This window comes from Dermacentor andersoni, chromosome 4 (genome assembly GCF_023375885.2).
Source record: "Dermacentor andersoni chromosome 4, qqDerAnde1_hic_scaffold, whole genome shotgun sequence".
Taxonomy (NCBI): domain Eukaryota; kingdom Metazoa; phylum Arthropoda; class Arachnida; order Ixodida; family Ixodidae; genus Dermacentor; species Dermacentor andersoni.
In genome coordinates this window covers 199,163,069-199,183,669 of record NC_092817.1, presented here as the reverse complement: position 1 = coordinate 199,183,669, position 20,601 = coordinate 199,163,069, and the positions used below count along the sequence as shown (strand labels likewise).

At 49.2% G+C, this 20,601-nt stretch overlaps 32 non-coding genes and 1 pseudogene across 32 annotated transcripts; all 33 read left to right on the top strand.

Moving 5' to 3' along the window:
- The first annotated feature begins 97 nt into the window (after positions 1 to 97).
- On the top strand, positions 98 to 216 carry LOC126520171 (5S ribosomal RNA). Its single transcript, XR_007596915.1, has one exon. It is a non-coding gene; the product is annotated as a 5S ribosomal RNA (ribosomal RNA).
- A 506-nt stretch (positions 217 to 722) lies between these two features.
- On the top strand, positions 723 to 841 carry LOC140217700 (5S ribosomal RNA). The gene has a single exon (XR_011894285.1). It is a non-coding gene; the product is annotated as a 5S ribosomal RNA (ribosomal RNA).
- Positions 842 to 1,349: 508 nt separating this feature from the next.
- On the top strand, positions 1,350 to 1,468 carry LOC140217678 (5S ribosomal RNA). The gene has a single exon (XR_011894261.1). It is a non-coding gene; the product is annotated as a 5S ribosomal RNA (ribosomal RNA).
- A 505-nt stretch (positions 1,469 to 1,973) lies between these two features.
- LOC140217677 (5S ribosomal RNA) lies at positions 1,974 to 2,092 on the top strand. Its single transcript, XR_011894260.1, has one exon. It is a non-coding gene; the product is annotated as a 5S ribosomal RNA (ribosomal RNA).
- A 508-nt stretch (positions 2,093 to 2,600) lies between these two features.
- LOC140217699 (5S ribosomal RNA) lies at positions 2,601 to 2,719 on the top strand. The gene has a single exon (XR_011894284.1). It is a non-coding gene; the product is annotated as a 5S ribosomal RNA (ribosomal RNA).
- Positions 2,720 to 3,226: 507 nt separating this feature from the next.
- On the top strand, positions 3,227 to 3,345 carry LOC126520110 (5S ribosomal RNA). Its single transcript, XR_007596872.1, has one exon. It is a non-coding gene; the product is annotated as a 5S ribosomal RNA (ribosomal RNA).
- Positions 3,346 to 3,852: 507 nt separating this feature from the next.
- Positions 3,853 to 3,971, top strand: LOC126520174 (5S ribosomal RNA). Its single transcript, XR_007596918.1, has one exon. It is a non-coding gene; the product is annotated as a 5S ribosomal RNA (ribosomal RNA).
- Positions 3,972 to 4,477: 506 nt separating this feature from the next.
- On the top strand, positions 4,478 to 4,596 carry LOC140217867 (5S ribosomal RNA). The gene has a single exon (XR_011894332.1). It is a non-coding gene; the product is annotated as a 5S ribosomal RNA (ribosomal RNA).
- Positions 4,597 to 5,105: 509 nt separating this feature from the next.
- Positions 5,106 to 5,224, top strand: LOC126520176 (5S ribosomal RNA). The gene has a single exon (XR_007596921.1). It is a non-coding gene; the product is annotated as a 5S ribosomal RNA (ribosomal RNA).
- Positions 5,225 to 5,733: 509 nt separating this feature from the next.
- On the top strand, positions 5,734 to 5,852 carry LOC140217676 (5S ribosomal RNA). The gene has a single exon (XR_011894259.1). It is a non-coding gene; the product is annotated as a 5S ribosomal RNA (ribosomal RNA).
- Positions 5,853 to 6,358: 506 nt separating this feature from the next.
- LOC126520111 (5S ribosomal RNA) lies at positions 6,359 to 6,477 on the top strand. Its single transcript, XR_007596873.1, has one exon. It is a non-coding gene; the product is annotated as a 5S ribosomal RNA (ribosomal RNA).
- A 507-nt stretch (positions 6,478 to 6,984) lies between these two features.
- Positions 6,985 to 7,103, top strand: LOC126520178 (5S ribosomal RNA). The gene has a single exon (XR_007596923.1). It is a non-coding gene; the product is annotated as a 5S ribosomal RNA (ribosomal RNA).
- Positions 7,104 to 7,609: 506 nt separating this feature from the next.
- On the top strand, positions 7,610 to 7,728 carry LOC126520141 (5S ribosomal RNA). Its single transcript, XR_007596886.1, has one exon. It is a non-coding gene; the product is annotated as a 5S ribosomal RNA (ribosomal RNA).
- A 509-nt stretch (positions 7,729 to 8,237) lies between these two features.
- LOC126520179 (5S ribosomal RNA) lies at positions 8,238 to 8,356 on the top strand. Its single transcript, XR_007596924.1, has one exon. It is a non-coding gene; the product is annotated as a 5S ribosomal RNA (ribosomal RNA).
- A 509-nt stretch (positions 8,357 to 8,865) lies between these two features.
- On the top strand, positions 8,866 to 8,984 carry LOC140217675 (5S ribosomal RNA). Its single transcript, XR_011894258.1, has one exon. It is a non-coding gene; the product is annotated as a 5S ribosomal RNA (ribosomal RNA).
- Positions 8,985 to 9,490: 506 nt separating this feature from the next.
- On the top strand, positions 9,491 to 9,609 carry LOC140217674 (5S ribosomal RNA). The gene has a single exon (XR_011894257.1). It is a non-coding gene; the product is annotated as a 5S ribosomal RNA (ribosomal RNA).
- A 509-nt stretch (positions 9,610 to 10,118) lies between these two features.
- On the top strand, positions 10,119 to 10,237 carry LOC140217673 (5S ribosomal RNA). Its single transcript, XR_011894256.1, has one exon. It is a non-coding gene; the product is annotated as a 5S ribosomal RNA (ribosomal RNA).
- A 507-nt stretch (positions 10,238 to 10,744) lies between these two features.
- Positions 10,745 to 10,863, top strand: LOC140217718 (5S ribosomal RNA). Its single transcript, XR_011894305.1, has one exon. It is a non-coding gene; the product is annotated as a 5S ribosomal RNA (ribosomal RNA).
- A 506-nt stretch (positions 10,864 to 11,369) lies between these two features.
- Positions 11,370 to 11,488, top strand: LOC126520067 (5S ribosomal RNA). The gene has a single exon (XR_007596831.1). It is a non-coding gene; the product is annotated as a 5S ribosomal RNA (ribosomal RNA).
- A 507-nt stretch (positions 11,489 to 11,995) lies between these two features.
- Positions 11,996 to 12,114, top strand: LOC140217672 (5S ribosomal RNA). Its single transcript, XR_011894255.1, has one exon. It is a non-coding gene; the product is annotated as a 5S ribosomal RNA (ribosomal RNA).
- A 507-nt stretch (positions 12,115 to 12,621) lies between these two features.
- Positions 12,622 to 12,740, top strand: LOC126520116 (5S ribosomal RNA). Its single transcript, XR_007596878.1, has one exon. It is a non-coding gene; the product is annotated as a 5S ribosomal RNA (ribosomal RNA).
- Positions 12,741 to 13,246: 506 nt separating this feature from the next.
- LOC126520069 (5S ribosomal RNA) lies at positions 13,247 to 13,365 on the top strand. Its single transcript, XR_007596834.1, has one exon. It is a non-coding gene; the product is annotated as a 5S ribosomal RNA (ribosomal RNA).
- Positions 13,366 to 13,872: 507 nt separating this feature from the next.
- Positions 13,873 to 13,991, top strand: LOC126520072 (5S ribosomal RNA). Its single transcript, XR_007596836.1, has one exon. It is a non-coding gene; the product is annotated as a 5S ribosomal RNA (ribosomal RNA).
- Positions 13,992 to 14,498: 507 nt separating this feature from the next.
- LOC126520132 (5S ribosomal RNA) lies at positions 14,499 to 14,617 on the top strand. Its single transcript, XR_011894254.1, has one exon. It is a non-coding gene; the product is annotated as a 5S ribosomal RNA (ribosomal RNA).
- Positions 14,618 to 15,125: 508 nt separating this feature from the next.
- Positions 15,126 to 15,244, top strand: LOC126520120 (5S ribosomal RNA). The gene has a single exon (XR_011894253.1). It is a non-coding gene; the product is annotated as a 5S ribosomal RNA (ribosomal RNA).
- A 506-nt stretch (positions 15,245 to 15,750) lies between these two features.
- On the top strand, positions 15,751 to 15,869 carry LOC126520127 (5S ribosomal RNA). Its single transcript, XR_011894302.1, has one exon. It is a non-coding gene; the product is annotated as a 5S ribosomal RNA (ribosomal RNA).
- A 507-nt stretch (positions 15,870 to 16,376) lies between these two features.
- On the top strand, positions 16,377 to 16,495 carry LOC140217671 (5S ribosomal RNA). The gene has a single exon (XR_011894252.1). It is a non-coding gene; the product is annotated as a 5S ribosomal RNA (ribosomal RNA).
- A 506-nt stretch (positions 16,496 to 17,001) lies between these two features.
- Positions 17,002 to 17,120, top strand: LOC140217670 (5S ribosomal RNA). Its single transcript, XR_011894251.1, has one exon. It is a non-coding gene; the product is annotated as a 5S ribosomal RNA (ribosomal RNA).
- Positions 17,121 to 17,630: 510 nt separating this feature from the next.
- LOC140217669 (5S ribosomal RNA) lies at positions 17,631 to 17,749 on the top strand. Its single transcript, XR_011894250.1, has one exon. It is a non-coding gene; the product is annotated as a 5S ribosomal RNA (ribosomal RNA).
- Positions 17,750 to 18,253: 504 nt separating this feature from the next.
- LOC140217822 (5S ribosomal RNA) lies at positions 18,254 to 18,372 on the top strand (annotated as a pseudogene).
- A 508-nt stretch (positions 18,373 to 18,880) lies between these two features.
- On the top strand, positions 18,881 to 18,999 carry LOC126520135 (5S ribosomal RNA). The gene has a single exon (XR_011894249.1). It is a non-coding gene; the product is annotated as a 5S ribosomal RNA (ribosomal RNA).
- Positions 19,000 to 19,506: 507 nt separating this feature from the next.
- LOC140217668 (5S ribosomal RNA) lies at positions 19,507 to 19,625 on the top strand. Its single transcript, XR_011894248.1, has one exon. It is a non-coding gene; the product is annotated as a 5S ribosomal RNA (ribosomal RNA).
- A 506-nt stretch (positions 19,626 to 20,131) lies between these two features.
- On the top strand, positions 20,132 to 20,250 carry LOC126520131 (5S ribosomal RNA). The gene has a single exon (XR_011894301.1). It is a non-coding gene; the product is annotated as a 5S ribosomal RNA (ribosomal RNA).
- Positions 20,251 to 20,601: the final 351 nt, after the last annotated feature.

Genomic DNA, 20,601 nt, shown 5'->3' with positions numbered 1-20,601 from the left:
TACTATCAACGGAAAGACAGTGCCGCGCACGTGCTGTAGCAATACGTTGCGAATGCACATAGCACGATACAGGTGCAGTCGTAAACATAGCATCCCTGCCATCGGCCATACCATGCTGAATACGCCGGTTCTCGTCCGATCCCCGAAGCTAAGCAGCATTGGGCTCGGTCAGTACTTGGGAGGGAGACCACCTGGGAACACCGAGTGCTGATGGCACCCTTCTTTTTGCATTTTTTTATTGCGTGCTTCTGTGACTTATTTTTTTTTTTTACACTCACGTGTGGGTTGTTTTATTTACTGTTACATTCAACTGGCGCAGCCTACTGGTAGAGCCAACGTCGAAGTGCAAAAACAATATGCAAGCCGCTAGGCGATTGTACGCGCAGTGACGGTGGTAACCGGTATAAGTAATGGTGCAAAATTTAGTCGCACAAACTGCTAACCGTTTACCTATTACACCCGTATCCAGCTCAGTGACAATCAATAACTTGGCGCATTGCTAGCGCCAAACGTGGGCTGCAGCGGACGCAAATCGTTGCTCTCGTCCTCGTGTTTTATTGCCAGCTCGACTCGGCAGCAACTAACCATAACAAACGGAGCAATCCACGTACACGACGTGTGCCTGTACTATCAACGGAAAGACAGTGCCGCGTACGTGCTGTAGCAATACGTTGCGAATGCACATAGCACGATACAGGTGCAGTCGTAAACATAGCATCCCTGCCATCGGCCATACCATGCTGAATACGCCGGTTCTCGTCCGATCCCCGCAGCTAAGCAGCATTGGGCTCGGTCAGTACTTGGGAGGGAGACCACCTGGGAACACCGAGTGCTGATGGCACCCTTCTTTTTGCATTTTTTTATTGCGTGCTTCTGTGACTTATTTTTTTTTTTTTTACACTCACGTGTGGGTTGTTTTATTTACTGTTACATTCAACTGGCGCAGCCTACTGGTAGAGCCAACGTCGAAGTGCAAAAACAATATGCAAGCCGCTAGGCGATTGTACGCGCAGTGACGGTGGTAACCGGTATAAGTAATGGTGCAAAATTTAGTCGCACAAACTGCTAACCGTTTACCTATTACACCCGTATCCAGCTCAGTGACAATCAATAACTTGGCGCATTGCTAGCGCCAAACGTGGGCTGCAGCGGACGCAAATCGTTGCTCTCGTCCTCGTGTTTTATTGCCAGCTCGACTCGGCAGCAACTAACCATAACAAACGGAGCAATCCACGTACACGACGTGTGCCTGTACTATCAACGGAAAGACAGTGCCGCGTACGTGCTGTAGCAATACGTTGCGAATGCACATAGCACGATACAGGTGCAGTCGTAAGCATAGCATCCCTGCCATCGGCCATACCATGCTGAATACGCCGGTTCTCGTCCGATCCCCGAAGCTAAGCAGCATTGGGCTCGGTCAGTACTTGGGAGGGAGACCACCTGGGAACACCGAGTGCTGATGGCACCCTTCTTTTTGCATTTTTTTATTGCGTGCTTCTGTGACTTATTTTTTTTTTTACACTCACGTGTGGGTTGTTTTATTTACTGTTACATTCAACTGGCGCAGCCTACTGGTAGAGCCAACGTCGAAGTGCAAAAACAATATGCAAGCCGCTAGGCGATTGTACGCGCAGTGACGGTGGTAACCGGTATAAGTAATGGTGCAAAATTTAGTCGCACAAACTGCTAACCGTTTACCTATTACACCCGTATCCAGCTCAGTGACAATCAATAACTTGGCGCATTGCTAGCGCCAAACGTGGGCTGCAGCGGACGCAAATCGTTGCTCTCGTCCTCGTGTTTTATTGCCAGCTCGACTCGGCAGCAACTAACCATAACAAACGGAGCAATCCACGTACACGACGTGTGCCTGTACTATCAACGGAAAGACAGTGCCGCGCACGTGCTGTAGCAATACGTTGCGAATGCACATAGCACGATACAGGTGCAGTCGTAAACATAGCATCCCTGCCATCGGCCATACCATGCTGAATACGCCGGTTCTCGTCCGATCCCCGAAGCTAAGCAGCATTGGGCTCGGTCAGTACTTGGGAGGGAGACCACCTGGGAACACCGAGTGCTGATGGCACCCTTCTTTTTGCATTTTTTTATTGCGTGCTTCTGTGACTTATTTTTTTTTTTTTTACACTCACGTGTGGGTTGTTTTATTTACTGTTACATTCAACTGGCGCAGCCTACTGGTAGAGCCAACGTCGAAGTGCAAAAACAATATGCAAGCCGCTAGGCGATTGTACGCGCAGTGACGGTGGTAACCGGTATAAGTAATGGTGCAAAATTTAGTCGCACAAACTGCTAACCGTTTACCTATTACACCCGTATCCAGCTCAGTGACAATCAATAACTTGGCGCATTGCTAGCGCCAAACGTGGGCTGCAGCGGACGCAAATCGTTGCTCTCGTCCTCGTGTTTTATTGCCAGCTCGACTCGGCAGCAACTAACCATAACAAACGGAGCAATCCACGTACACGACGTGTGCCTGTACTATCAACGGAAAGACAGTGCCGCGTACGTGCTGTAGCAATACGTTGCGAATGCACATAGCACGATACAGGTGCAGTCGTAAACATAGCATCCCTGCCATCGGCCATACCATGCTGAATACGCCGGTTCTCGTCCGATCCCCGCAGCTAAGCAGCATTGGGCTCGGTCAGTACTTGGGAGGGAGACCACCTGGGAACACCGAGTGCTGATGGCACCCTTCTTTTTGCATTTTTTTATTGCGTGCTTCTGTGACTTATTTTTTTTTTTTTACACTCACGTGTGGGTTGTTTTATTTACTGTTACATTCAACTGGCGCAGCCTACTGGTAGAGCCAACGTCGAAGTGCAAAAACAATATGCAAGCCGCTAGGCGATTGTACGCGCAGTGACGGTGGTAACCGGTATAAGTAATGGTGCAAAATTTAGTCGCACAAACTGCTAACCGTTTACCTATTACACCCGTATCCAGCTCAGTGACAATCAATAACTTGGCGCATTGCTAGCGCCAAACGTGGGCTGCAGCGGACGCAAATCGTTGCTCTCGTCCTCGTGTTTTATTGCCAGCTCGACTCGGCAGCAACTAACCATAACAAACGGAGCAATCCACGTACACGACGTGTGCCTGTACTATCAACGGAAAGACAGTGCCGCGTACGTGCTGTAGCAATACGTTGCGAATGCACATAGCACGATACAGGTGCAGTCGTAAACATAGCATCCCTGCCATCGGCCATACCATGCTGAATACGCCGGTTCTCGTCCGATCCCCGCAGCTAAGCAGCATTGGGCTCGGTCAGTACTTGGGAGGGAGACCACCTGGGAACACCGAGTGCTGATGGCACCCTTCTTTTTGCATTTTTTTATTGCGTGCTTCTGTGACTTATTTTTTTTTTTTTACACTCACGTGTGGGTTGTTTTATTTACTGTTACATTCAACTGGCGCAGCCTACTGGTAGAGCCAACGTCGAAGTGCAAAAACAATATGCAAGCCGCTAGGCGATTGTACGCGCAGTGACGGTGGTAACCGGTATAAGTAATGGTGCAAAATTTAGTCGCACAAACTGCTAACCGTTTACCTATTACACCCGTATCCAGCTCAGTGACAATCAATAACTTGGCGCATTGCTAGCGCCAAACGTGGGCTGCAGCGGACGCAAATCATTGCTCTCGTCCTCGTGTTTTATTGCCAGCTCGACTCGGCAGCAACTAACCATAACAAACGGAGCAATCCACGTACACGACGTGTGCCTGTACTATCAACGGAAAGACAGTGCCGCGTACGTGCTGTAGCAATACGTTGCGAATGCACATAGCACGATACAGGTGCAGTCGTAAACATAGCATCCCTGCCATCGGCCATACCATGCTGAATACGCCGGTTCTCGTCCGATCCCCGAAGCTAAGCAGCATTGGGCTCGGTCAGTACTTGGGAGGGAGACCACCTGGGAACACCGAGTGCTGATGGCACCCTTCTTTTTGCATTTTTTTATTGCGTGCTTCTGTGACTTATTTTTTTTTTTTACACTCACGTGTGGGTTGTTTTATTTACTGTTACATTCAACTGGCGCAGCCTACTGGTAGAGCCAACGTCGAAGTGCAAAAACAATATGCAAGCCGCTAGGCGATTGTACGCGCAGTGACGGTGGTAACCGGTATAAGTAATGGTGCAAAATTTAGTCGCACAAACTGCTAACCGTTTACCTATTACACCCGTATCCAGCTCAGTGACAATCAATAACTTGGCGCATTGCTAGCGCCAAACGTGGGCTGCAGCGGACGCAAATCGTTGCTCTCGTCCTCGTGTTTTATTGCCAGCTCGACTCGGCAGCAACTAACCATAACAAACGGAGCAATCCACGTACACGACGTGTGCCTGTACTATCAACGGAAAGACAGTGCCGCGTACGTGCTGTAGCAATACGTTGCGAATGCACATAGCACGATACAGGTGCAGTCGTAAACATAGCATCCCTGCCATCGGCCATACCATGCTGAATACGCCGGTTCTCGTCCGATCGCCGAAGCTAAGCAGCATTGGGCTCGGTCAGTACTTGGGAGGGAGACCACCTGGGAACACCGAGTGCTGATGGCACCCTTCTTTTTGCATTTTTTTATTGCGTGCTTCTGTGACTTATTTTTTTTTTTTTTTACACTCACGTGTGGGTTGTTTTATTTACTGTTACATTCAACTGGCGCAGCCTACTGGTAGAGCCAACGTCGAAGTGCAAAAACAATATGCAAGCCGCTAGGCGATTGTACGCGCAGTGACGGTGGTAACCGGTATAAGTAATGGTGCAAAATTTAGTCGCACAAACTGCTAACCGTTTACCTATTACACCCGTATCCAGCTCAGTGACAATCAATAACTTGGCGCATTGCTAGCGCCAAACGTGGGCTGCAGCGGACGCAAATGGTTGCTCTCGTCCTCGTGTTTTATTGCCAGCTCGACTCGGCAGCAACTAACCATAACAAACGGAGCAATCCACGTACACGACGTGTGCCTGTACTATCAACGGAAAGACAGTGCCGCGTACGTGCTGTAGCAATACGTTGCGAATGCACATAGCACGATACAGGTGCAGTCGTAAACATAGCATCCCTGCCATCGGCCATACCATGCTGAATACGCCGGTTCTCGTCCGATCCCCGAAGCTAAGCAGCATTGGGCTCGGTCAGTACTTGGGAGGGAGACCACCTGGGAACACCGAGTGCTGATGGCACCCTTCTTTTTGCATTTTTTTATTGCGTGCTTCTGTGACTTATTTTTTTTTTTTTTTACACTCACGTGTGGGTTGTTTTATTTACTGTTACATTCAACTGGCGCAGCCTACTGGTAGAGCCAACGTCGAAGTGCAAAAACAATATGCAAGCCGCTAGGCGATTGTACGCGCAGTGACGGTGGTAACCGGTATAAGTAATGGTGCAAAATTTAGTCGCACAAACTGCTAACCGTTTACCTATTACACCCGTATCCAGCTCAGTGACAATCAATAACTTGGCGCATTGCTAGCGCCAAACGTGGGCTGCAGCGGACGCAAATCGTTGCTCTCGTCCTCGTGTTTTATTGCCAGCTCGACTCGGCAGCAACTAACCATAACAAACGGAGCAATCCACGTACACGACGTGTGCCTGTACTATCAACGGAAAGACAGTGCCGCGTACGTGCTGTAGCAATACGTTGCGAATGCACATAGCACGATACAGGTGCAGTCGTAAACATAGCATCCCTGCCATCGGCCATACCATGCTGAATACGCCGGTTCTCGTCCGATCCCCGAAGCTAAGCAGCATTGGGCTCGGTCAGTACTTGGGAGGGAGACCACCTGGGAACACCGAGTGCTGATGGCACCCTTCTTTTTGCATTTTTTTATTGCGTGCTTCTGTGACTTATTTTTTTTTTTTACACTCACGTGTGGGTTGTTTTATTTACTGTTACATTCAACTGGCGCAGCCTACTGGTAGAGCCAACGTCGAAGTGCAAAAACAATATGCAAGCCGCTAGGCGATTGTACGCGCAGTGACGGTGGTAACCGGTATAAGTAATGGTGCAAAATTTAGTCGCACAAACTGCTAACCGTTTACCTATTACACCCGTATCCAGCTCAGTGACAATCAATAACTTGGCGCATTGCTAGCGCCAAACGTGGGCTGCAGCGGACGCAAATCGTTGCTCTCGTCCTCGTGTTTTATTGCCAGCTCGACTCGGCAGCAACTAACCATAACAAACGGAGCAATCCACGTACACGACGTGTGCCTGTACTATCAACGGAAAGACAGTGCCGCGTACGTGCTGTAGCAATACGTTGCGAATGCACATAGCACGATACAGGTGCAGTCGTAAACATAGCATCCCTGCCATCGGCCATACCATGCTGAATACGCCGGTTCTCGTCCGATCCCCGCAGCTAAGCAGCATTGGGCTCGGTCAGTACTTGGGAGGGAGACCACCTGGGAACACCGAGTGCTGATGGCACCCTTCTTTTTGCATTTTTTTATTGCGTGCTTCTGTGACTTATTTTTTTTTTTTTACACTCACGTGTGGGTTGTTTTATTTACTGTTACATTCAACTGGCGCAGCCTACTGGTAGAGCCAACGTCGAAGTGCAAAAACAATATGCAAGCCGCTAGGCGATTGTACGCGCAGTGACGGTGGTAACCGGTATAAGTAATGGTGCAAAATTTAGTCGCACAAACTGCTAACCGTTTACCTATTACACCCGTATCCAGCTCAGTGACAATCAATAACTTGGCGCATTGCTAGCGCCAAACGTGGGCTGCAGCGGACGCAAATCGTTGCTCTCGTCCTCGTGTTTTATTGCCAGCTCGACTCGGCAGCAACTAACCATAACAAACGGAGCAATCCACGTACACGACGTGTGCCTGTACTATCAACGGAAAGACAGTGCCGCGTACGTGCTGTAGCAATACGTTGCGAATGCACATAGCACGATACAGGTGCAGTCGTAAACATAGCATCCCTGCCATCGGCCATACCATGCTGAATACGCCGGTTCTCGTCCGATCCCCGAAGCTAAGCAGCATTGGGCTCGGTCAGTACTTGGGAGGGAGACCACCTGGGAACACCGAGTGCTGATGGCACCCTTCTTTTTGCATTTTTTTATTGCGTGCTTCTGTGACTTATTTTTTTTTTTTACACTCACGTGTGGGTTGTTTTATTTACTGTTACATTCAACTGGCGCAGCCTACTGGTAGAGCCAACGTCGAAGTGCAAAAACAATATGCAAGCCGCTAGGCGATTGTACGCGCAGTGACGGTGGTAACCGGTATAAGTAATGGTGCAAAATTTAGTCGCACAAACTGCTAACCGTTTACCTATTACACCCGTATCCAGCTCAGTGACAATCAATAACTTGGCGCATTGCTAGCGCCAAACGTGGGCTGCAGCGGACGCAAATCGTTGCTCTCGTCCTCGTGTTTTATTGCCAGCTCGACTCGGCAGCAACTAACCATAACAAACGGAGCAATCCACGTACACGACGTGTGCCTGTACTATCAACGGAAAGACAGTGCCGCGTACGTGCTGTAGCAATACGTTGCGAATGCACATAGCACGATACAGGTGCAGTCGTAAACATAGCATCCCTGCCATCGGCCATACCATGCTGAATACGCCGGTTCTCGTCCGATCGCCGAAGCTAAGCAGCATTGGGCTCGGTCAGTACTTGGGAGGGAGACCACCTGGGAACACCGAGTGCTGATGGCACCCTTCTTTTTGCATTTTTTTATTGCGTGCTTCTGTGACTTATTTTTTTTTTTTTTTACACTCACGTGTGGGTTGTTTTATTTACTGTTACATTCAACTGGCGCAGCCTACTGGTAGAGCCAACGTCGAAGTGCAAAAACAATATGCAAGCCGCTAGGCGATTGTACGCGCAGTGACGGTGGTAACCGGTATAAGTAATGGTGCAAAATTTAGTCGCACAAACTGCTAACCGTTTACCTATTACACCCGTATCCAGCTCAGTGACAATCAATAACTTGGCGCATTGCTAGCGCCAAACGTGGGCTGCAGCGGACGCAAATGGTTGCTCTCGTCCTCGTGTTTTATTGCCAGCTCGACTCGGCAGCAACTAACCATAACAAACGGAGCAATCCACGTACACGACGTGTGCCTGTACTATCAACGGAAAGACAGTGCCGCGTACGTGCTGTAGCAATACGTTGCGAATGCACATAGCACGATACAGGTGCAGTCGTAAACATAGCATCCCTGCCATCGGCCATACCATGCTGAATACGCCGGTTCTCGTCCGATCCCCGAAGCTAAGCAGCATTGGGCTCGGTCAGTACTTGGGAGGGAGACCACCTGGGAACACCGAGTGCTGATGGCACCCTTCTTTTTGCATTTTTTTATTGCGTGCTTCTGTGACTTATTTTTTTTTTTTTTTACACTCACGTGTGGGTTGTTTTATTTACTGTTACATTCAACTGGCGCAGCCTACTGGTAGAGCCAACGTCGAAGTGCAAAAACAATATGCAAGCCGCTAGGCGATTGTACGCGCAGTGACGGTGGTAACCGGTATAAGTAATGGTGCAAAATTTAGTCGCACAAACTGCTAACCGTTTACCTATTACACCCGTATCCAGCTCAGTGACAATCAATAACTTGGCGCATTGCTAGCGCCAAACGTGGGCTGCAGCGGACGCAAATCGTTGCTCTCGTCCTCGTGTTTTATTGCCAGCTCGACTCGGCAGCAACTAACCATAACAAACGGAGCAATCCACGTACACGACGTGTGCCTGTACTATCAACGGAAAGACAGTGCCGCGTACGTGCTGTAGCAATACGTTGCGAATGCACATAGCACGATACAGGTGCAGTCGTAAACATAGCATCCCTGCCATCGGCCATACCATGCTGAATACGCCGGTTCTCGTCCGATCCCCGAAGCTAAGCAGCATTGGGCTCGGTCAGTACTTGGGAGGGAGACCACCTGGGAACACCGAGTGCTGATGGCACCCTTCTTTTTGCATTTTTTTATTGCGTGCTTCTGTGACTTATTTTTTTTTTTTACACTCACGTGTGGGTTGTTTTATTTACTGTTACATTCAACTGGCGCAGCCTACTGGTAGAGCCAACGTCGAAGTGCAAAAACAATATGCAAGCCGCTAGGCGATTGTACGCGCAGTGACGGTGGTAACCGGTATAAGTAATGGTGCAAAATTTAGTCGCACAAACTGCTAACCGTTTACCTATTACACCCGTATCCAGCTCAGTGACAATCAATAACTTGGCGCATTGCTAGCGCCAAACGTGGGCTGCAGCGGACGCAAATCGTTGCTCTCGTCCTCGTGTTTTATTGCCAGCTCGACTCGGCAGCAACTAACCATAACAAACGGAGCAATCCACGTACACGACGTGTGCCTGTACTATCAACGGAAAGACAGTGCCGCGTACGTGCTGTAGCAATACGTTGCGAATGCACATAGCACGATACAGGTGCAGTCGTAAACATAGCATCCCTGCCATCGGCCATACCATGCTGAATACGCCGGTTCTCGTCCGATCCCCGAAGCTAAGCAGCATTGGGCTCGGTCAGTACTTGGGAGGGAGACCACCTGGGAACACCGAGTGCTGATGGCACCCTTCTTTTTGCATTTTTTTATTGCGTGCTTCTGTGACTTATTTTTTTTTTTTTTTACACTCACGTGTGGGTTGTTTTATTTACTGTTACATTCAACTGGCGCAGCCTACTGGTAGAGCCAACGTCGAAGTTCAAAAACAATATGCAAGCCGCTAGGCGATTGTACGCGTAGTGACGGTGGTAACCGGTATAAGTAATGGTGCAAAATTTAGTCGCACAAACTGCTAACCGTTTACCTATTACACCCGTATCCAGCTCAGTGACAATCAATAACTTGGCGCATTGCTAGCGCCAAACGTGGGCTGCAGCGGACGCAAATCGTTGCTCTCGTCCTCGTGTTTTATTGCCAGCTCGACTCGGCAGCAACTAACCATAACAAACGGAGCAATCGACGTACACGACGTGTGCCTGTACTATCAACGGATAGACAGTGCCGCGTACGTGCTGTAGCAATACGTTGCGAATGCACATAGCACGATACAGGTGCAGTCGTAAACATAGCATCCCTGCCATCGGCCATACCATGCTGAATACGCCGGTTCTCGTCCGATCCCCGAAGCTAAGCAGCATTGGGCTCGGTCAGTACTTGGGAGGGAGACCACCTGGGAACACCGAGTGCTGATGGCACCCTTCTTTTTGCATTTTTTTATTGCGTGCTTCTGTGACTTATTTTTTTTTTTTTACACTCACGTGTGGGTTGTTTTATTTACTGTTACACTCAACTGGCGCAGCCTACTGGTAGAGCCAACGTCGAAGTGCAAAAACAATATGCAAGCCGCTAGGCGATTGTACGCGCAGTGACGGTGGTAACCGGTATAAGTAATGGTGCAAAATTTAGTCGCACAAACTGCTAACCGTTTACCTATTACACCCGTATCCAGCTCAGTGACAATCAATAACTTGGCGCATTGCTAGCGCCAAACGTGGGCTGCAGCGGACGCAACTCGTTGCTCTCGTCCTCGTGTTTTATTGCCAGCTCGACTCGGCAGCAACTAACCATAACAAACGGAGCAATCCACGTACACGACGTGTGCCTGTACTATCAACGGAAAGACAGTGCCGCGTACGTGCTGTAGCAATACGTTGCGAATGCACATAGCACGATACAGGTGCAGTCGTAAACATAGCATCCCTGCCATCGGCCATATCATGCTGAATACGCCGGTTCTCGTCCGATCCCCGAAGCTAAGCAGCATTGGGCTCGGTCAGTACTTGGGAGGGAGACCACCTGGGAACACCGAGTGCTGATGGCACCCTTCTTTTTGCATTTTTTTATTGCGTGCTTCTGTGACTTATTTTTTTTTTTTACACTCACGTGTGGGTTGTTTTATTTACTGTTACATTCAACTGGCGCAGCCTACTGGTAGAGCCAACGTCGAAGTGCAAAAACAATATGCAAGCCGCTAGGCGATTGTACGCGCAGTGACGGTGGTAACCGGTATAAGTAATGGTGCAAAATTTAGTCGCACAAACTGCTAACCGTTTACCTATTACACCCGTATCCAGCTCAGTGACAATCAATAACTTGGCGCATTGCTAGCGCCAAACGTGGGCTGCAGCGGACGCAAATCGTTGCTCTCGTCCTCGTGTTTTATTGCCAGCTCGACTCGGCAGCAACTAACCATAACAAACGGAGCAATCCACGTACACGACGTGTGCCTGTACTATCAACGGAAAGACAGTGCCGCGTACGTGCTGTAGCAATACGTTGCGAATGCACATAGCACGATACAGGTGCAGTCGTAAACATAGCATCCCTGCCATCGGCCATACCATGCTGAATACGCCGGTTCTCGTCCGATCCCCGAAGCTAAGCAGCATTGGGCTCGGTCAGTACTTGGGAGGGAGACCACCTGGGAACACCGAGTGCTGATGGCACCCTTCTTTTTGCATTTTTTTATTGCGTGCTTCTGTGACTTATTTTTTTTTTTTTACACTCACGTGTGGGTTGTTTTATTTACTGTTACATTCAACTGGCGCAGCCTACTGGTAGAGCCAACGTCGAAGTGCAAAAACAATATGCAAGCCGCTAGGCGATTGTACGCGCAGTGACGGTGGTAACCGGTATAAGTAATGGTGCAAAATTTAGTCGCACAAACTGCTAACCGTTTACCTATTACACCCGTATCCAGCTCAGTGACAATCAATAACTTGGCGCATTGCTAGCGCCAAACGTGGGCTGCAGCGGACGCAAATCGTTGCTCTCGTCCTCGTGTTTTATTGCCAGCTCGACTCGGCAGCAACTAACCATAACAAACGGAGCAATCCACGTACACGACGTGTGCCTGTACTATCAACGGAAAGACAGTGCCGCGTACGTGCTGTAGCAATACGTTGCGAATGCACATAGCACGATACAGGTGCAGTCGTAAACATAGCATCCCTGCCATCGGCCATACCATGCTGAATACGCCGGTTCTCGTCCGATCCCCGAAGCTAAGCAGCATTGGGCTCGGTCAGTACTTGGGAGGGAGACCACCTGGGAACACCGAGTGCTGATGGCACCCTTCTTTTTGCATTTTTTTATTGCGTGCTTCTGTGACTTATTTTTTTTTTTTTACACTCACGTGTGGGTTGTTTTATTTACTGTTACATTCAACTGGCGCAGCCTACTGGTAGAGCCAACGTCGAAGTGCAAAAACAATATGCAAGCCGCTAGGCGATTGTACGCGCAGTGACGGTGGTAACCGGTATAAGTAATGGTGCAAAATTTAGTCGCACAAACTGCTAACCGTTTACCTATTACACCCGTATCCAGCTCAGTGACAATCAATAACTTGGCGCATTGCTAGCGCCAAACGTGGGCTGCAGCGGACGCAAATCGTTGCTCTCGTCCTCGTGTTTTATTGCCAGCTCGACTCGGCAGCAACTAACCATAACAAACGGAGCAATCCACGTACACGACGTGTGCCTGTACTATCAACGGAAAGACAGTGCCGCGTACGTGCTGTAGCAATACGTTGCGAATGCACATAGCACGATACAGGTGCAGTCGTAAACATAGCATCCCTGCCATCGGCCATATCATGCTGAATACGCCGGTTCTCGTCCGATCCCCGAAGCTAAGCAGCATTGGGCTCGGTCAGTACTTGGGAGGGAGACCACCTGGGAACACCGAGTGCTGATGGCACCCTTCTTTTTGCATTTTTTTATTGCGTGCTTCTGTGACTTATTTTTTTTTTTTACACTCACGTGTGGGTTGTTTTATTTACTGTTACATTCAACTGGCGCAGCCTACTGGTAGAGCCAACGTCGAAGTGCAAAAACAATATGCAAGCCGCTAGGCGATTGTACGCGCAGTGACGGTGGTAACCGGTATAAGTAATGGTGCAAAATTTAGTCGCACAAACTGCTAACCGTTTACCTATTACACCCGTATCCAGCTCAGTGACAATCAATAACTTGGCGCATTGCTAGCGCCAAACGTGGGCTGCAGCGGACGCAAATCGTTGCTCTCGTCCTCGTGTTTTATTGCCAGCTCGACTCGGCAGCAACTAACCATAACAAACGGAGCAATCCACGTACACGACGTGTGCCTGTACTATCAACGGAAAGACAGTGCCGCGTACGTGCTGTAGCAATACGTTGCGAATGCACATAGCACGATACAGGTGCAGTCGTAAACATAGCATCCCTGCCATCGGCCATACCATGCTGAATACGCCGGTTCTCGTCCGATCCCCGAAGCTAAGCAGCATTGGGCTCGGTCAGTACTTGGGAGGGAGACCACCTGGGAACACCGAGTGCTGATGGCACCCTTCTTTTTGCATTTTTTTATTGCGTGCTTCTGTGACTTATTTTTTTTTTTTTACACTCACGTGTGGGTTGTTTTATTTACTGTTACATTCAACTGGCGCAGCCTACTGGTAGAGCCAACGTCGAAGTGCAAAAACAATATGCAAGCCGCTAGGCGATTGTACGCGCAGTGACGGTGGTAACCGGTATAAGTAATGGTGCAAAATTTAGTCGCACAAACTGCTAACCGTTTACCTATTACACCCGTATCCAGCTCAGTGACAATCAATAACTTGGCGCATTGCTAGCGCCAAACGTGGGCTGCAGCGGACGCAAATCGTTGCTCTCGTCCTCGTGTTTTATTGCCAGCTCGACTCGGCAGCAACTAACCATAACAAACGGAGCAATCCACGTACACGACGTGTGCCTGTACTATCAACGGAAAGACAGTGCCGCGTACGTGCTGTAGCAATACGTTGCGAATGCACATAGCACGATACAGGTGCAGTCGTAAACATAGCATCCCTGCCATCGGCCATACCATGCTGAATACGCCGGTTCTCGTCCGATCCCCGAAGCTAAGCAGCATTGGGCTCGGTCAGTACTTGGGAGGGAGACCACCTGGGAACACCGAGTGCTGATGGCACCCTTCTTTTTGCATTTTTTTATTGCGTGCTTCTGTGACTTATTTTTTTTTTTTTACACTCACGTGTGGGTTGTTTTATTTACTGTTACATTCAACTGGCGCAGCCTACTGGTAGAGCCAACGTCGAAGTGCAAAAACAATATGCAAGCCGCTAGGCGATTGTACGCGCAGTGACGGTGGTAACCGGTATAAGTAATGGTGCAAAATTTAGTCGCACAAACTGCTAACCGTTTACCTATTACACCCGTATCCAGCTCAGTGACAATCAATAACTTGGCGCATTGCTAGCGCCAAACGTGGGCTGCAGCGGACGCAAATCGTTGCTCTCGTCCTCGTGTTTTATTGCCAGCTCGACTCGGCAGCAACTAACCATAACAAACGGAGCAATCCACGTACACGACGTGTGCCTGTACTATCAACGGAAAGACAGTGCCGCGTACGTGCTGTAGCAATACGTTGCGAATGCACATAGCACGATACAGGTGCAGTCGTAAACATAGCATCCCTGCCATCGGCCATACCATGCTGAATACGCCGGTTCTCGTCCGATCCCCGAAGCTAAGCAGCATTGGGCTCGGTCAGTACTTGGGAGGGAGACCACCTGGGAACACCGAGTGCTGATGGCACCCTTCTTTTTGCATTTTTTTATTGCGTGCTTCTGTGACTTATTTTTTTTTTTTTTACACTCACGTGTGGGTTGTTTTATTTACTGTTACATTCAACTGGCGCAGCCTACTGGTAGAGCCAACGTCGAAGTGCAAAAACAATATGCAAGCCCCTAGGCGATTGTACGCGCAGTGACGGTGGTAACCGGTATAAGTAATGGTGCAAAATTTAGTCGCACAAACTGCTAACCGTTTACCTATTACACCCGTATCCAGCTCAGTGACAATCAATAACTTGGCGCATTGCTAGCGCCAAATGTGGGCTGCAGCGGACGCAAATCGTTGCTCTCGTCCTCGTGTTTTATTGCCAGCTCGACTCGGCAGCAACTAACCATAACAAACGGAGCAATCCACGTACACGACGTGTGCCTGTACTATCAACGGAAAGACAGTGCCGCGTACGTGCTGTAGCAATACGTTGCGAATGCACATAGCACGATACAGGTGCAGTCGTAAACATAGCATCCCTGCCATCGGCCATACCATGCTGAATACGCCGGTTCTCGTCCGATCCCCGAAGCTAAGCAGCATTGGGCTCGGTCAGTACTTGGGAGGGAGACCACCTGGGAACACCGAGTGCTGATGGCACCCTTCTTTTTGCATTTTTTTATTGCGTGCTTCTGTGACTTATTTTTTTTTTTTACACTCACGTGTGGGTGGTTTTATTTACTGTTACATTCAACTGGCGCAGCCTACTGGTAGAGCCAACGTCGAAGTGCAAAAACAATATGCAAGCCGCTAGGCGATTGTACGCGCAGTGACGGTGGTAACCGGTATAAGTAATGGTGCAAAATTTAGTCGCACAAACTGCTAACCGTTTACCTATTACACCCGTATCCAGCTCAGTGACAATCAATAACTTGGCGCATTGCTAGCGCCAAACGTGGGCTGCAGCGGACGCAAATCGTTGCTCTCGTCCTCGTGTTTTATTGCCAGCTCGACTCGGCAGCAACTAACCATAACAAACGGAGCAATCCACGTACACGACGTGTGCCTGTACTATCAACGGAAAGACAGTGCCGCGTACGTGCTGTAGCAATACGTTGCGAATGCACATAGCACGATACAGGTGCAGTCGTAAACATAGCATCCCTGCCATCGGCCATACCATGCTGAATACGCCGGTTCTCGTCCGATCCCCGAAGCTAAGCAGCATTGGGCTCGGTCAGTACTTGTGAGGGAGACCACCTGGGAACACCGAGTGCTGATGGCACCCTTCTTTTTGCATTTTTTTATTGCGTGCTTCTGTGACTTATTTTTTTTTTTTTACACTCACGTGTGGGTTGTTTTATTTACTGTTACATTCAACTGGCGCAGCCTACTGGTAGAGCCAACGTCGAAGTGCAAAAACAATATGCAAGCCGCTAGGCGATTGTACGCGCAGTGACGGTGGTAACCGGTATAAGTAATGGTGCAAAATTTAGTCGCACAAACTGCTAACCGTTTACCTATTACACCCGTATCCAGCTCAGTGACAATCAATAACTTGGCGCATTGCTAGCGCCAAACGTGGGCTGCAGCGGACGCAAATCGTTGCTCTCGTCCTCGTGTTTTATTGCCAGCTCGACTCGGCAGCAACTAACCATAACAAACGGAGCAATCCACGTACACGACGTGTGCCTGTACTATCAACGGAAAGACAGTGCCGCGTACGTGCTGTAGCAATACGTTGCGAATGCACATAGCACGATACAGGTGCAGTCGTAAACATAGCATCCCTGCCATCGGCCATACCATGCTGAATACGCCGGTTCTCGTCCGATCCCCGAAGCTAAGCAGCATTGGGCTCGGTCAGTACTTGGGAGGGAGACCACCTGGGAACACCGAGTGCTGATGGCACCCTTCTTTTTGCATTTTTTTATTGCGTGCTTCTGTGACTTATTTTTTTTTTTTACACTCACGTGTGGGTTGTTTTATTTACTGTTACATTCAACTGGCGCAGCCTACTGGTAGAGCCAACGTCGAAGTGCAAAAACAATATGCAAGCCGCTAGGCGATTGTACGCGCAGTGACGGTGGTAACCGGTATAAGTAATGGTGCAAAATTTAGTCGCACAAACTGCTAACCGTTTACCTATTACACCCGTATCCAGCTCAGTGACAATCAATAACTTGGCGCATTGCTAGCGCCAAACGTGGGCTGCAGCGGACGCAAATCGTTGCTCTCGTCCTCGTGTTTTATTGCCAGCTCGACTCGGCAGCAACTAACCATAACAAACGGAGCAATCCACGTACACGACGTGTGCCTGTACTATCAACGGAAAGACAGTGCCGCGTACGTGCTGTAGCAATACGTTGCGAATGCACATAGCACGATACAGGTGCAGTCGTAAACATAGCATCCCTGCCATCGGCCATACCATGCTGAATACGCCGGTTCTCGTCCGATCCCCGAAGCTAAGCAGCATTGGGCTCGGTCAGTACTTGGGAGGGAGACCACCTGGGAACACCGAGTGCTGATGGCACCCTTCTTTTTGCATTTTTTTATTGCGTGCTTCTGTGACTTATTTTTTTTTTTTTTTTACACTCACGTGTGGGTTGTTTTATTTACTGTTACATTCAACTGGCGCAGCCTACTGGTAGAGCCAACGTCGAAGTTCAAAAACAATATGCAAGCCGCTAGGCGATTGTACGCGTAGTGACGGTGGTAACCGGTATAAGTAATGGTGCAAAATTTAGTCGCACAAACTGCTAACCGTTTACCTATTACACCCGTATCCAGCTCAGTGACAATCAATAACTTGGCGCATTGCTAGCGCCAAACGTGGGCTGCAGCGGACGCAAATCGTTGCTCTCGTCCTCGTGTTTTATTGCCAGCTCGACTCGGCAGCAACTAACCATAACAAACGGAGCAATCGACGTACACGACGTGTGCCTGTACTATCAACGGAAAGACAGTGCCGCGTACGTGCTGTAGCAATACGTTGCGAATGCACATAGCACGATACAGGTGCAGTCGTAAACATAGCATCCCTGCCATCGGCCATACCATGCTGAATACGCCGGTTCTCGTCCGATCCCCGAAGCTAAGCAGCATTGGGCTCGGTCAGTACTTGGGAGGGAGACCACCTGGGAACACCGAGTGCTGATGGCACCCTTCTTTTTGCATTTATTTATTGCGTGCTTCTGTGACTTATTTTTTTTTTTTTACACTCACGTGTGGGTTGTTTTATTTACTGTTACATTCAAGTGGCGCAGCCTACTGGTAGAGCCAACGTCGAAGTGCAAAAACAATATGCAAGCCGCTAGGCGATTGTACGCGCAGTGACGGTGGTAACCGGTATAAGTAATGGTGCAAAATTTAGTCGCACAAACTGCTAACCGTTTACCTTTTACACCCGTATCCAGCTCAGTGACAATCAATAACTTGGCGCATTGCTAGCGCCAAACGTGGGCTGCAGCGGACGCAAATCGTTGCTCTCGTCCTCGTGTTTTATTGCCAGCTCGACTCGGCAGCAACTAACCATAACAAACGGAGCAATCCACGTACGTGTGTGCCTGTACTATCAACGGAAAGACAGTGCCGCGTACGTGCTGTAGCAATACGTTGCGAATGCACATAGCACGATACAGGTGCAGTCGTAAACATAGCATCCCTGCCATCGGCCATACCATGCTGAATACGCCGGTGCTCGTCCGATCCCCGAAGCTAAGCAGCATTGGGCTCGGTCAGTACTTGGGAGGGAGACCACCTGGGAACACCGAGTGCTGATAGCACCCTTCTTTTTGCATTTTTTTATTGCGTGCTTCTGTGACTTATTTTTTTTTTTTTTACACTCACGTGTGGGTTGTTTTATTTACTGTTACATTCAACTGGCGCAGCCTACTGGTAGAGCCAACGTCGAAGTGCAAAAACAATATGCAAGCCGCTAGGCGATTGTACGCGCAGTGACGGTGGTAACCGGTATAAGTAATGGTGCAAAATTTAGTCGCACAAACTGCTAACCGTTTACCTATTACACCCGTATCCAGCTCAGTGACAATCAATAACTTGGCGCATTGCTAGCGCCAAACGTGGGCTGCAGCGGACGCAAATCGTTGCTCTCGTCCTCGTGTTTTATTGCCAGCTCGACTCGGCAGCAACTAACCATAACAAACGGAGCAATCCACGTACACGACGTGTGCCTGTACTATCAACGGAAAGACAGTGCCGCGTACGTGCTGTAGCAATACGTTGCGAATGCACATAGCACGATACAGGTGCAGTCGTAAACATAGCATCCCTGCCATCGGCCATACCATGCTGAATACGCCGGTTCTCGTCCGATCCCCGAAGCTAAGCAGCATTGGGCTCGGTCAGTACTTGGGAGGGAGACCACCTGGGAACACCGAGTGCTGATGGCACCCTTCTTTTTGCATTTTTTTATTGCGTGCTTCTGTGACTTATTTTTTTTTTTTTACACTCACGTGTGGGTTGTTTTATTTACTGTTACATTCAACTGGCGCAGCCTACTGGTAGAGCCAACGTCGAAGTGCAAAAACAATATGCAAGCCGCTAGGCGATTGTACGCGCAGTGACGGTGGTAACCGGTATAAGTAATGGTGCAAAATTTAGTCGCACAAACTGCTAACCGTTTACCTATTACACCCGTATCCAGCTCAGTGACAATCAATAACTTGGCGCATTGCTAGCGCCAAACGTGGGCTGCAGCGGACGCAAATCGTTGCTCTCGTCCTCGTGTTTTATTGCCAGCTCGACTCGGCAGCAACTAACCATAACAAACGGAGCAATCCACGTACACGACGTGTGCCTGTACTATCAACGGAAAGACAGTGCCGCGTACGTGCTGTAGCAATACGTTGCGAATGCACATAGCACGATACAGGTGCAGTCGTAAACATAGCATCCCTGCCATCGGCCATACCATGCTGAATACGCCGGTTCTCGTCCGATCCCCGAAGCTAAGCAGCATTGGGCTCGGTCAGTACTTGGGAGGGAGACCACCTGGGAACACCGAGTGCTGATGGCACCCTTCTTTTTGCATTTTTTTATTGCGTGCTTCTGTGACTTATTTTTTTTTTTTACACTCACGTGTGGGTGGTTTTATTTACTGTTACATTCAACTGGCGCAGCCTACTGGTAGAGCCAACGTCGAAGTGCAAAAACAATATGCAAGCCGCTAGGCGATTGTACGCGCAGTGACGGTGGTAACCGGTATAAGTAATGGTGCAAAATTTAGTCGCACAAACTGCTAACCGTTTACCTATTACACCCGTATCCAGCTCAGTGACAATCAATAACTTGGCGCATTGCTAGCGCCAAACGTGGGCTGCAGCGGACGCAAATCGTTGCTCTCGTCCTCGTGTTTTATTGCCAGCTCGACTCGGCAGCAACTAACCATAACAAACGGAGCAATCCACGTACACGACGTGTGCCTGTACTATCAACGGAAAGACAGTGCCGCGTACGTGCTGTAGCAATACGTTGCGAATGCACATAGCACGATACAGGTGCAGTCGTAAACATAGCATCCCTGCCATCGGCCATACCATGCTGAATACGCCGGTTCTCGTCCGATCCCCGAAGCTAAGCAGCATTGGGCTCGGTCAGTACTTGTGAGGGAGACCACCTGGGAACACCGAGTGCTGATGGCACCCTTCTTTTTGCATTTTTTTATTGCGTGCTTCTGTGACTTATTTTTTTTTTTTTACACTCACGTGTGGGTTGTTTTATTTACTGTTACATTCAACTGGCGCAGCCTACTGGTAGAGCCAACGTCGAAGTGCAAAAACAATATGCAAGCCGCTAGGCGATTGTACGCGCAGTGACGGTGGTAACCGGTATAAGTAATGGTGCAAAATTTAGTCGCACAAACTGCTAACCGTTTACCTATTACACCCGTATCCAGCTCAGTGACAATCAATAACTTGGCGCATTGCTAGCGCCAAACGTGGGCTGCAGCGGACGCAAATCGTTGCTCTCGTCCTCGTGTTTTATTGCCAGCT